This window comes from Anopheles aquasalis, chromosome 2, assembly GCF_943734665.1.
Source record: "Anopheles aquasalis chromosome 2, idAnoAquaMG_Q_19, whole genome shotgun sequence".
NCBI lineage: Eukaryota > Metazoa > Arthropoda > Insecta > Diptera > Culicidae > Anopheles > Anopheles aquasalis.
The window spans coordinates 12,735,001-12,745,000 of NC_064877.1; the positions used below are offsets into that span (position 1 = coordinate 12,735,001).

At 54.5% G+C, this 10,000-nt stretch overlaps 1 protein-coding gene across 2 annotated transcripts in view; it reads left to right on the forward strand.

The window, feature by feature from the left end:
* The first annotated feature begins 6,777 nt into the window (after positions 1-6,777).
* Positions 6,778-10,000, forward strand: part of LOC126581440 (tachykinin-like peptides receptor 99D) — a 16,335-nt gene continuing 13,112 nt past the window's right edge. For both annotated transcript variants that reach the window (XM_050245100.1, XM_050245101.1), the window contains exon 1: positions 6,778-6,916. The gene's annotated coding sequence lies outside the window, so the exon portion shown is untranslated. The remainder of the gene's footprint in view (positions 6,917-10,000) is intronic.

Genomic DNA, 10,000 nt, shown 5'->3' on the forward strand with positions numbered 1-10,000 from the left:
GACGTTAGTCGAGCGCCACTGCCACTGGCAGCCCCCGTAGTCCCGCACATCCTGCGATCTTTTGGGATCCCGAAGCGGAACACGATACCGGACTGCACAAGGTCACGGCAACCACCCACATACGTGTGACCGCGTGCAATATTTTTCACACAAATAGTCACAGCGTGTGCAGACCCAACAACCGTGGCGAGGACATTATGTATTAAGCAATTGTATCATATATTTAAGAGCAGGCGCGGCGGCCTGTCTATTGTAACATAGCTCCTACCAGGTGGGCTGGAGGAGCATTTCGAGTCAACGAGTTGATAAGTTGTTTGTTTGTTTGTGCACCGGGGACAAGGGACTTGTACTACTCCACGATGGTGCTGCGGTCCGCGCTTAATAACATACTCCTGGCCAATTCCCTCCCCTTCCCTTTCTTATCGTGGTCGAAGTGGCCTCGCTAGTATTAACCAAACACAAAACCAACACAAAACAAACGAAAAACCAAAACCAAAACTAAAACTCTTACATTCTACGTAATTATTGTGAAACTATCATGTGAATTCTTAATAAATATTCTACCGATAAATAACTCAAAACCGTCCAACCGGCCGGCAATATGTGCCTGTTTGAAGTGTTGTGCCACGTTCCGAGCAGCAACCGCGTTCCCCCACGGGAGACAAATGTGCCACGTGTGTGCCAAAATATCCTCGCTCTGTGGTCGATGTTCTTCTGAACTGTTTGATAAATATTTAATGCTCCTCTTTCCCTTCCCTCTCTCTCTCTCTCCTTCCTCATCTTCTGGTCACTCCCGGGGGAATTGGGTTTGAAAGCGCTACGCAAAAGGACGCTTATTGCTATCTTGTCACTGTGTCCGGTACCAGCCGGCCTTGTCGGCGCATGACGATTGTGCACGATGCTCGTACGATTCACGAAGGCGGAAAATTCCCCGAAAAAAGACGTGGAGGGCGTAGAACCGTGACGCATCACCCAACAATCACCGGAACGGGATCCGGTCCGGGTTCGCCGGTTTCCTCGCTTTGGTTACTTTGCTTTGAAAGTATGATTCGATTGACATGTGCCATGGAATTCTCACCCTCGACCGGCCGGCCACAGGGATTGTCGAACCGAAATGCCAAATTCCATTTGCCCGGAAGCTGAGGTTTTAATCATTTTCTTAACTTTCGACGGGCTTGTTCAAGGCCAATGGGAGAAGAAAGAAGAGTCAGGGCGTTGATCGGCTTTAAAGATTAAGTAAATTTACATGTCGGTCTCCACCCCCCTAAAATCCGGATCAGAAAATGAACGCCTGCAGATTGAAGATCTGTTCGATTTACGCACCTCTGCCGCGCCCCCCCAGTACGTCCATCATCACACGCATCAATCGAAACGATGATTGAATGTCGATCAATATGTGTCCGTCCGGGGGGATCGAATCGGTTCCGTGCCAGGCATGTGATAAGTTTGGGAAACTGAAATGGCGCGAGCGGAATGGTAGCGGCACTCGGAAGAAAAAACTCAAAACAAACATTCCAATGCCGATGCCCCGGGTGTTTGCGTGTGCCGCGGCAGTGATGATGATGCCGATGATGGGTTGAGGATAGCAGGCTGGCGGGCAGGCAGGCAGCAAGAACTTACCACCCAGCCCAACCCCAAACTCCCTGTTTTCCCTTGACGAAATCTCCCTCGGGGGGTGCACCTCCGGTTGTTTTATTTCTTTCTTTGCTATCCATTAAACTTCATCAAACAATCTTTCCACGCGGTCGCCGGCACCGCCAAAGGCGAAGACGCTCGCTCCCGCTCCCACTCCGGATGGCAATGGCCCCGATGACGAACCGGGACGAGATGGCAAACGCAAGCCAGGGATCCGGTGCGGTGCGGCATCCGTTTGGCAGTTAAAATCGGAACGAAAACTACCAACGAGCTCGTTTACGACTCCAACTGCGATCGCTTATCAGGAATTGTTTTTCTCCCAGTCCCAATTTTGTTTTGCAGCTCTCTTTTCCGCTGCTCTGTTGCGGCCTCCATTGTGTCCATCCTCGTGTCTCCTGTACGCCATTTTGTACGCGCGATTACGTGATCTCCTTTCCCCACCGTCGGCTTCGCTTTCGCAGAATCTCAGAAGCAAGCAATGCGAACAAAACGCGCCGAACCATCAAATCGATCAATCGCCATTATTGGGAAGCGATTTACGGATTTACTCGCTAATACCCACGCACCGGCGGGTGGGTCGAGGGAGCACAATCCGGCATTTTGCGCTCCTGGTGTCCCCTGGAATGACAATCGCATTTCGCACAGGATGGCGCCCCCGGTCGCCCCGGTCATAACCGGTTGATAACCTCTCGGAGTCTGCCACCCGTCGAAGCGGATTAGCACCGGTATTGGTACTGGTTACTGGTTACTGCTGCAGCTGGACACACGCGCACATTCGCTGCGACACGTCTCCAATCCGCCACAAATTGCCATAATCGCTGTGGCACAATGCACATTTCCCGGTGATCCGTAAGCACTACTCCACGGGGGATCTCCTGCTTCCTGTAGGTCTCACGTGGTGCCCCAAAGTCACCGACCATCCATGGGAGGGATCCATGAGCTTGGTTGGACCTAAAAATAAAGCGAAAGCGAATCTATTTGGCCGTGGAGTGTGCAAACAAACAAAAACCACGCTGACCAACGAGAGCGACGGTTGCGTAGAAGGGTTAGGCTTGATCAAATATTACCGAGTCCGAGTCCGAGTCCGAGTTGGTCGGTCGGTGGTCTCTTCGGTCGTTCGGTTTCTCCGGGAAGCACCACGGCAGCACCAGAGCGCCAACAGCAGGGAAGCTCATCCATTATGCTCCGGCCAGCCAGCCAGCCAGCCAGCCAACCAGCTGGCCGGCCGGCCAGACAGCCTACAGTCATTGTGGCGCTCCTAAAGCGGTGATAGACGTCGGCCACAGACCTGAGGAGTGCCCTGTTTGAGTCTAGACAATGCAGCACCGGTAGCAGTAGGCTGTGCGGTTTAGACTTGTTCACGTGTTTTCCATCGAAACTCTAATCGCAGCCTGGGCTGGTTGGGAGCACCCTTCAAAGAGTCGCCGTGGTAACCGTGCTCGCTAGCTCGGTGGCGGCAGACGCACGGAACGTGGAGTTCCGTTCCCAATCAGACTACGTTCCAAAAATAAAGAACCAAACGGAACCAAACGAAACGAAAATCATCTCTAGTCGTTTGTCCTCCTTCTCGTTGGTGGTGGTGGTGGTGTGGCGAAAAGGAAAATAAACATCTCAGTACACTTCTCGAGGAAAACGGAGCTCCCCTTCCACCACCCAAAACACTCTCCATCACGCACGCTCTTCTGCTGCAGTATTTGGCCAACTCCACCAAACCAAAACGAAACCAAAAAAAAATACAGGAAAACATCGAGAGTAAAAAATGGCTTGAAGAGGGTCCCCGCTGTGGCCGCATACGGCCGCGTGTGCCACGAGTAAGTGATCACATTACGCGTTTCCAATTGGACACGAACCTGATGCTGCGGTCGGTTGGCCGCTCGCTCGTTCGCTCGCTCGCCCGTTCGCTCACCGCCTGCTTCAAAGTCCATTAATAATTTTTCAAACCAATTGAGCGCCGCGGCCATACCCCGTTCCGCGACCTTGACAACAGCCGCCGCGAGCTGGAGTGCAGACGAGATATTGCTGCTGCTGCTGCTGATGATGGTAATAGTTTGGCGTTCCATTTGCCTGCCACGATAGCGGCCACGGATTTGGGCCACCCGCTTTGTGGTCCTCGATGGCGCATGGTGGCCCGTGGACTGATACGCGGATTCCGTAGCAACGGCGAAACATTTAGGTTGATGGTTTTTCCCGCTTTTTTCTCGCTTTCCATTCTTATCACCCACGCCCACCAGGAGGGGGGAGGTCACAACGTTCTCGTGCTGTCTCTATCTCTCTCTCTCTCTCTCTGTGGCTCCCTCCAGACTGCGCCTCCATCGTGGCACGTGAACATCGCGTTGCAAGCGATACACGACACGGCCTCTGGCGGTGCCTTGTGGCTGCCTAGACCTTTTTTTCCTCTCGTCCTCGTCCCCGTCGTCGTCGCTTGGAAAATCTCGTGCGAACAATGCCCCTCCTTCCTTTCTGTCTCATCCTCCTCCTCCTTCTCTTAGTGTCCCCTTTGGTCTCGCCAAAAAGCAACTCCAAAGGCGGACGGTTTGACACAATAAAGAAACGCTCGACATTCCACTCTACCGGTTTTCCAGCGTACAGAATCCCACACTCAGCTCGCCTTTCGTGGAGTCACTCACGCGTCAGGTGGCTACTACCACGGATACTACCACCCAGGGAACTCGCACGCGAAGCGCTTCACTTCGGGCTTGAGTGACCGAAGCAGCGAGTGCGATCCCTTGCCGTGGCCACTGCCGCCGCCAGAGATCCAGGTCCTGGTGGCGTTAAGCGCGCGTAATTGATAAATGTGATGAGTAAGTGTTTACAGAGATCTCCGCCCCCCGCCCCCTCGCCCACCAAGCGGACACTGGCTGGCCACGATCGACGGATGCCGAGCAGCATCACAGGAAAAGTGGTGCAAGTTCAAGACACACCGGAGCGTCCACAAGCCTGAGGTGTATGTGTGCCATTAATTACCATCGGTCACGTCGTGTGGTTCGCACACACTCCGGCCACACAGAGTACTGTTTGTCCAGCCGGCTAAACGGTCGGCAAATCTCACCAAACCGAGCACCGATTGCAGCGGAACGGAGAACGGTCCGTTGTTTACAAATCATCTTGGCCTAAAAGGAACGCGCTAGGAACCGTTGAATCGCGAAGGGGAAGGTAAAGGCGAGCCCTGGAAGGCACAACAACACTATAGCAACAACAAACAAGAACAACAACAAAAAACCGGCCCCGGTGCTCCGGTGAAACAAAGGCTAGCGGCAGCGGCCTAGCGATCCCATCCGCCTGTTCGCTTCGTTCTGGTCCGACTGGCGGCGGTGCGCGGATTGCCGAGCTCACTGGCAGCAGTAGCATCAGCAGCAGGCAGTGTGGTTCCTGCCGTTGAGCGGGCACGTTGTGCGGCCATTCTTGCTCCGCTCTCTCGGTGCCGTGTACGCCGCGTAACAGTGAACACCGGACGGACTCGCGCCGGACGAAGCCGTCGTCACTGTCGTCTTCGTTTTCCCTGGCTGAGAAGAAGGGAAAGGAGCATCATCCGGGATCGGGGTCTAAACACTTCCGCACAATCACGCGTACTGGACGTACTGGCAATTTGGTTCGCGAAACAAAAAAGCTAAAATCCCCCCAAAGAAAAATAAAAAAAGGGAGAGCCATCCGGACAATCCGCTATCCGGATGTCAGCAGCAGATGAGTGCAGACGAGGTAAAGGAAACCGGTGGAACTGGACTGGAAAGTGAAGGAAAGGAAAAGAAAGCGAAATAGAGAAGTGGACCGTTTCGGGGTGAATCACGCTGCAAGTGCTGCGGACGGGGCTTAATGGTGAGAAGAAAGTAACAGAGGGAAATCCCCGGGGTGGGGCGGAGAAAAGAGGGATTTATTCGCTTCGCGACAGATCACACCAAACGCGGATAGGCGCGAGATAGACACAGGCAGACCTACCGACACAAAAAACGCTGCCATCCACGTCCGCACCCTTCGGTCCAAGGAAAGGACCAGGAGGTGGAGAAGACGCAGGCATCATCACCATTCTGATGACACTGATCCATCCGGCACAGCAGCCGCACGGCCAGCAGGAACGCCAGGGAGTCTCTGTTTGAAGGCCGGCGAAAGAAAGAAAGTCTGGAGAAAGTGAAGGACCACAGCGAACCGTTTGTGCTGGTGCTGGAAGGTTGGGCACCACCATGCCACCGGGGTTGGCAGTGTCAAGCGATTGTGTCAAGTGTATATCACCGGCTGGTGCAAGGATGGCGAGGTAGAGGACAGTTTAGCATCCGGGGACCAGCATCGGTGTCCTGCGTGAGTGCTATTAAGGCTGGCAGTCCGGGCATGGTCTGCCCCAGGAATGGTGGTTGATGTTTTTTGTCTCCAGCGCAGGAAAAGCGCTCTGATCCGGTGGTGCGCCACACCAACGCTCATGGTGATGCTGACGACGACGACGATGATGATGATGATGATGGTGATGGAGGCTACTCGTTGCCGTTGAGGGTGCTCCTTGATGAGGAGGTGTCATCATAAAGCAGGAGCAGCACCCCCCGGCGAGCAGCACCACCGCAGTTTCGTTGTCGTTGCATCCACAAAAAGGTGCGCCAAGGTGTCGTGTCCGCTGTGCTCTGTGGTGGGTGTGAAAGGATATTAGCTTCTTTTGTCATTTCAATTTGCCAAGCGGGCCGTACACCGTCTGCGCAATCTGAGCTTTGATTACGCGGAAGTCATCATTACAGTAAGACAGAGAGAAGGAGAGAAAGAGAGAGAGAGAGAGAGACACGAGTGCAAGTGAATTCGAAACATCCGGCCATCAACGGCGTGCTGATGCTGTGTGCGCAACATGTGTGGGCGATGTGGGGGTGCGTGGGTGGTTGGGGAGCGCATTACAATGCCGCATTCATCATGCGATACTAAGTCGCATTAGTGAGCCAACAACACCTGCGGTGGCCCTCTGGCAACGGGAACGCCATAGGGGATGCGCCAGTAACAAGAAGTCTCGTTCGGGTGCCCCCGTGTTTAAGGTGTAACCGTGGTGCAGACGTACAGTCAAGTGACAGCCATTACAACGGTCACATGTAAATGGAAGTCCTGTTCCGTGGCCTCGGGATTCGCTCGTAACGGTTGGCTTTTGACACAGAGTGCATTTATGTGCATGTGTGGTGACCTTAATCGAGCATCAAATCAGAAACGCTACCTTCGCAGACCGCAGAAAGGAAGCAAACCTGGACTGTCGGTAAGAAGAGAGACAGAGAGACAGAGTGTGCGCCATCATCCTCGAGAGCTCAACAAGGAGAAGGAACAGGTAAGGCACAACAGCAGGTATCCAGACTAAGTGCCAGGAATATGGCATGATCTGCACTCCTGATGGTGCTCCTGTGCTCCAGCATTCCAGCATGGAGCTACCGTGTATGTCCTTGGCTTCTGCCTGGCGTGCTGATAAATGGGATGAAGCTCCTTCGGTCGTCGTCACGGCACAGAAGAGAGAGAGAGAGAGAGCGATGCATTAGCTCCAGGGGGAGGTGGGAGTTTGGTGTTTTTTCCCAAAGTTTCCCCAGGGCCAGAAGGAGATGCGCCAGTGGCTGCAGTTGATGGTCATCGCCGTTCGATTCGATTCCAAACAACTTCGCAAACAATATTAAGGCTCCGGGTTCCCCTTTTAGTCTTACTTTTTACACCCATCCTCCTGCCATCCCCCCTTTTCTTTTCCCCTTTTCCCGGCGATTCATTTGCGTAACGTATCGCCGCGAGCGTATCGAAACCTCGCATTGTTTATGGAAGCAAAAGTTGAATATTGAATCGAGCGCTAGCATCGTTAAGCTCGCTTGTGGTGAACGCGAAGAATGGGAGAGAGTTGGTGGGCCCTCCACACGCGCTAACCACTAATTGGAAGCCCTGATCCCCCCGCACCAAAACTTCCCCGGAATCACTCCATCCCTGCAAACAAACCGATGATGATCGTTCACTCATCTCATCTCGCGCAGCGATCTCGCGCGTTTTGTGGCGAAAATTGGATTTTCCCATCGACCGAGACCGCTTCCGTTTGCCGTTTCGGTGTTTGGGGAGTTAAGATGTGGCATTCAGCCCCGCAAAGGGGGGGGGGGGTTGTTGTTGGGGAAAAAAAGGGAAAGGTCGCGCCGTCACGCGCCTACAAGCTTCTCCCGCGTAAACGCCCCCGGTGTGGCCTACTCGCGGTACCACCTCCCCGGATGGCCCCGGGAGCCTCCAGGCCACATCGGTGCCAATCAATCATCGTCATCGAGCCCTCTATCTCTCTCTCTCTCTCTCTCTCTCTCGCTCCCTTTGGTGGGCCTGGTGATGACCACGAGGGTGTCGCACGGTGGAGGTGGGGAGTGACCACGAGGATGAGCTTTGCCTTTGTTTGCGCACGCCACGGCACGGCACGGTGGTGGTGGTGGCGGTGACGTCAGGGCGATTTGTCTTCGCCAGTGCCAGCGCCGCTCAGCAATGTCCTTGCTTCCGGTCGCCGTTGTCCCCTTTCCTTCCTTCCCCGGAAACCCGGCGCGGGGGTGTGGGTTCAAGATCCACAAACCTTTCGCCCAGAGAGAGCCTCCCCCCCCCCCCCCGTTCAACCCCTCTGATTTCCACCCCACATTGCTATTCCATTAGATCGCATAAATTTTCATCCAAATGACAGGCATCGTCCCGACGGCCCGCGCTCCACGCCTCACGCCTCACAGACACAGGCTCACAACTGTCCTGACTCCTCACCGGGACAACACGTCCACGCTCGAGCACGCGTATGGCACGCGCATTCGAGGCAGAAGGGTGTTACCAAGATTGAAAAACGCTTTTTCGCAACAACCCGGAACATCTTCCGGCGTCCATCAGGGACAATCCTGGGAGCAGACGACATACAGAGACGTGGCATGGCCTGCTCCGTGTGTGTCATCCATCGCAAACGTCATCGCTGGTGGCGACGAACCATCATCCAAGGCGCCTCTGACTTTTGATACGGATCCCCCCTCCCCCCCCCGGGATGCGGGGAGGTCGGCATGGCGACGATCGCCTGGCCGCCGGTTTGGACAGGATATTGAATTGCTAACCAACATGCTGCTACCATGCTACCGTCCCCAGATTCCACTTGCTGTGGGAGGCGAAAAAGTTTTTCCCAACTCAACACCAACCCTTACCACCACCACCACCACCACCGCCGTCAAGGAGCAACAATTCCTCGAGCCACACTTTGCAAACGCCCGGGCGGCGTTTGACCAATTTTTTCCCGCTGACCTGGTTTATGAGCCACCACGGTTGGTTGGTGGCGAAAGAACAGCGAAAGCGAAGCAGCCACTTCCTTCCTGCCGACCATCTTCTTCCTACTTCCTGACCCGTTACCCGACCAAAAGCGGCCTGAAACTGAAGACTGATGGAGTGTGTTGTGTTGGAGAGTGGGGTAGGCCGGTGGCGGGAAGGGGGTTCTGTTTAGTTTCTCTCCCTTCGGCAACTGGCCGCCCACGACCTCGTGCGAGCGTTCCAGTTGATTGAAGCGAAATCGAAAATGGCTGCCAAACAAATAACAAATTGTGTTACATATGACCTGTCGAACCCGGGCCAGTTGAGGGAACGGGAAAGGAAATTGCCTCCACCGTGGTGGCTAGCGGCTCCCGGTGGTGAGCCGGTTAGTGGCCTCGGGAATTGAATTCGATGCGGTTTGCTCTCCCCACTCTCTGCAGTGGCCGCCAGTGTTCAGTGGTCGAGGTCGTGGTCGTGGGACACATTTACAAATTGTCCATCAATGTCGAGCGATTGGAGTGTGCCCCCTCCACCCCCCCCCCCCCCCCCCCCCCCGGAAGGAGTAGGAGTGCCCGGGAGTGGGGTGCAAAATGGACGAAATGTAATGAATTAAGTTAGAGGCCGGCACTCTCCCCTCCCAATGGGGAAACCGAGGAGTGGTTTGGACCTTCATTTTTACAACACTTGCCGACCTCGTGCCGTCTCGCCTCGTCACTGTCACTGTCACGCGTTGTCCTGTGATTCATCAATATGTCCTCGTGGGAGTGCGCACCTTCCCTTCAATTTTCCCGCCCACCATCCCTCCCGCCACGGGTTGGGATTGACAATTGTGAAGTGACACCACAAGTTTATTGCTGGATGGAAGCTGGAGATGATTGTTGTTCCCGTCCCGGTACTCGTCAACGTCAACGTCGTCACCGTTTAGCTTTTATTGCTTCAGTCATTAGACGGAGAGGCCGGTGATGCTGGTGCTGGTGGCGTTGCTGTAAATGGTCCCCTAGTTTATGGCCCCTTGGCCCGTTGGGACACACCGGCTGGCAGAAGTGGCCGTTTTTGCAACTTGGGCGATTAGCAGCAGCAGCAGCAGCAGCAGCCTAGATCCAAGATGATAATCCCAAACCCAACCCAACGCAAG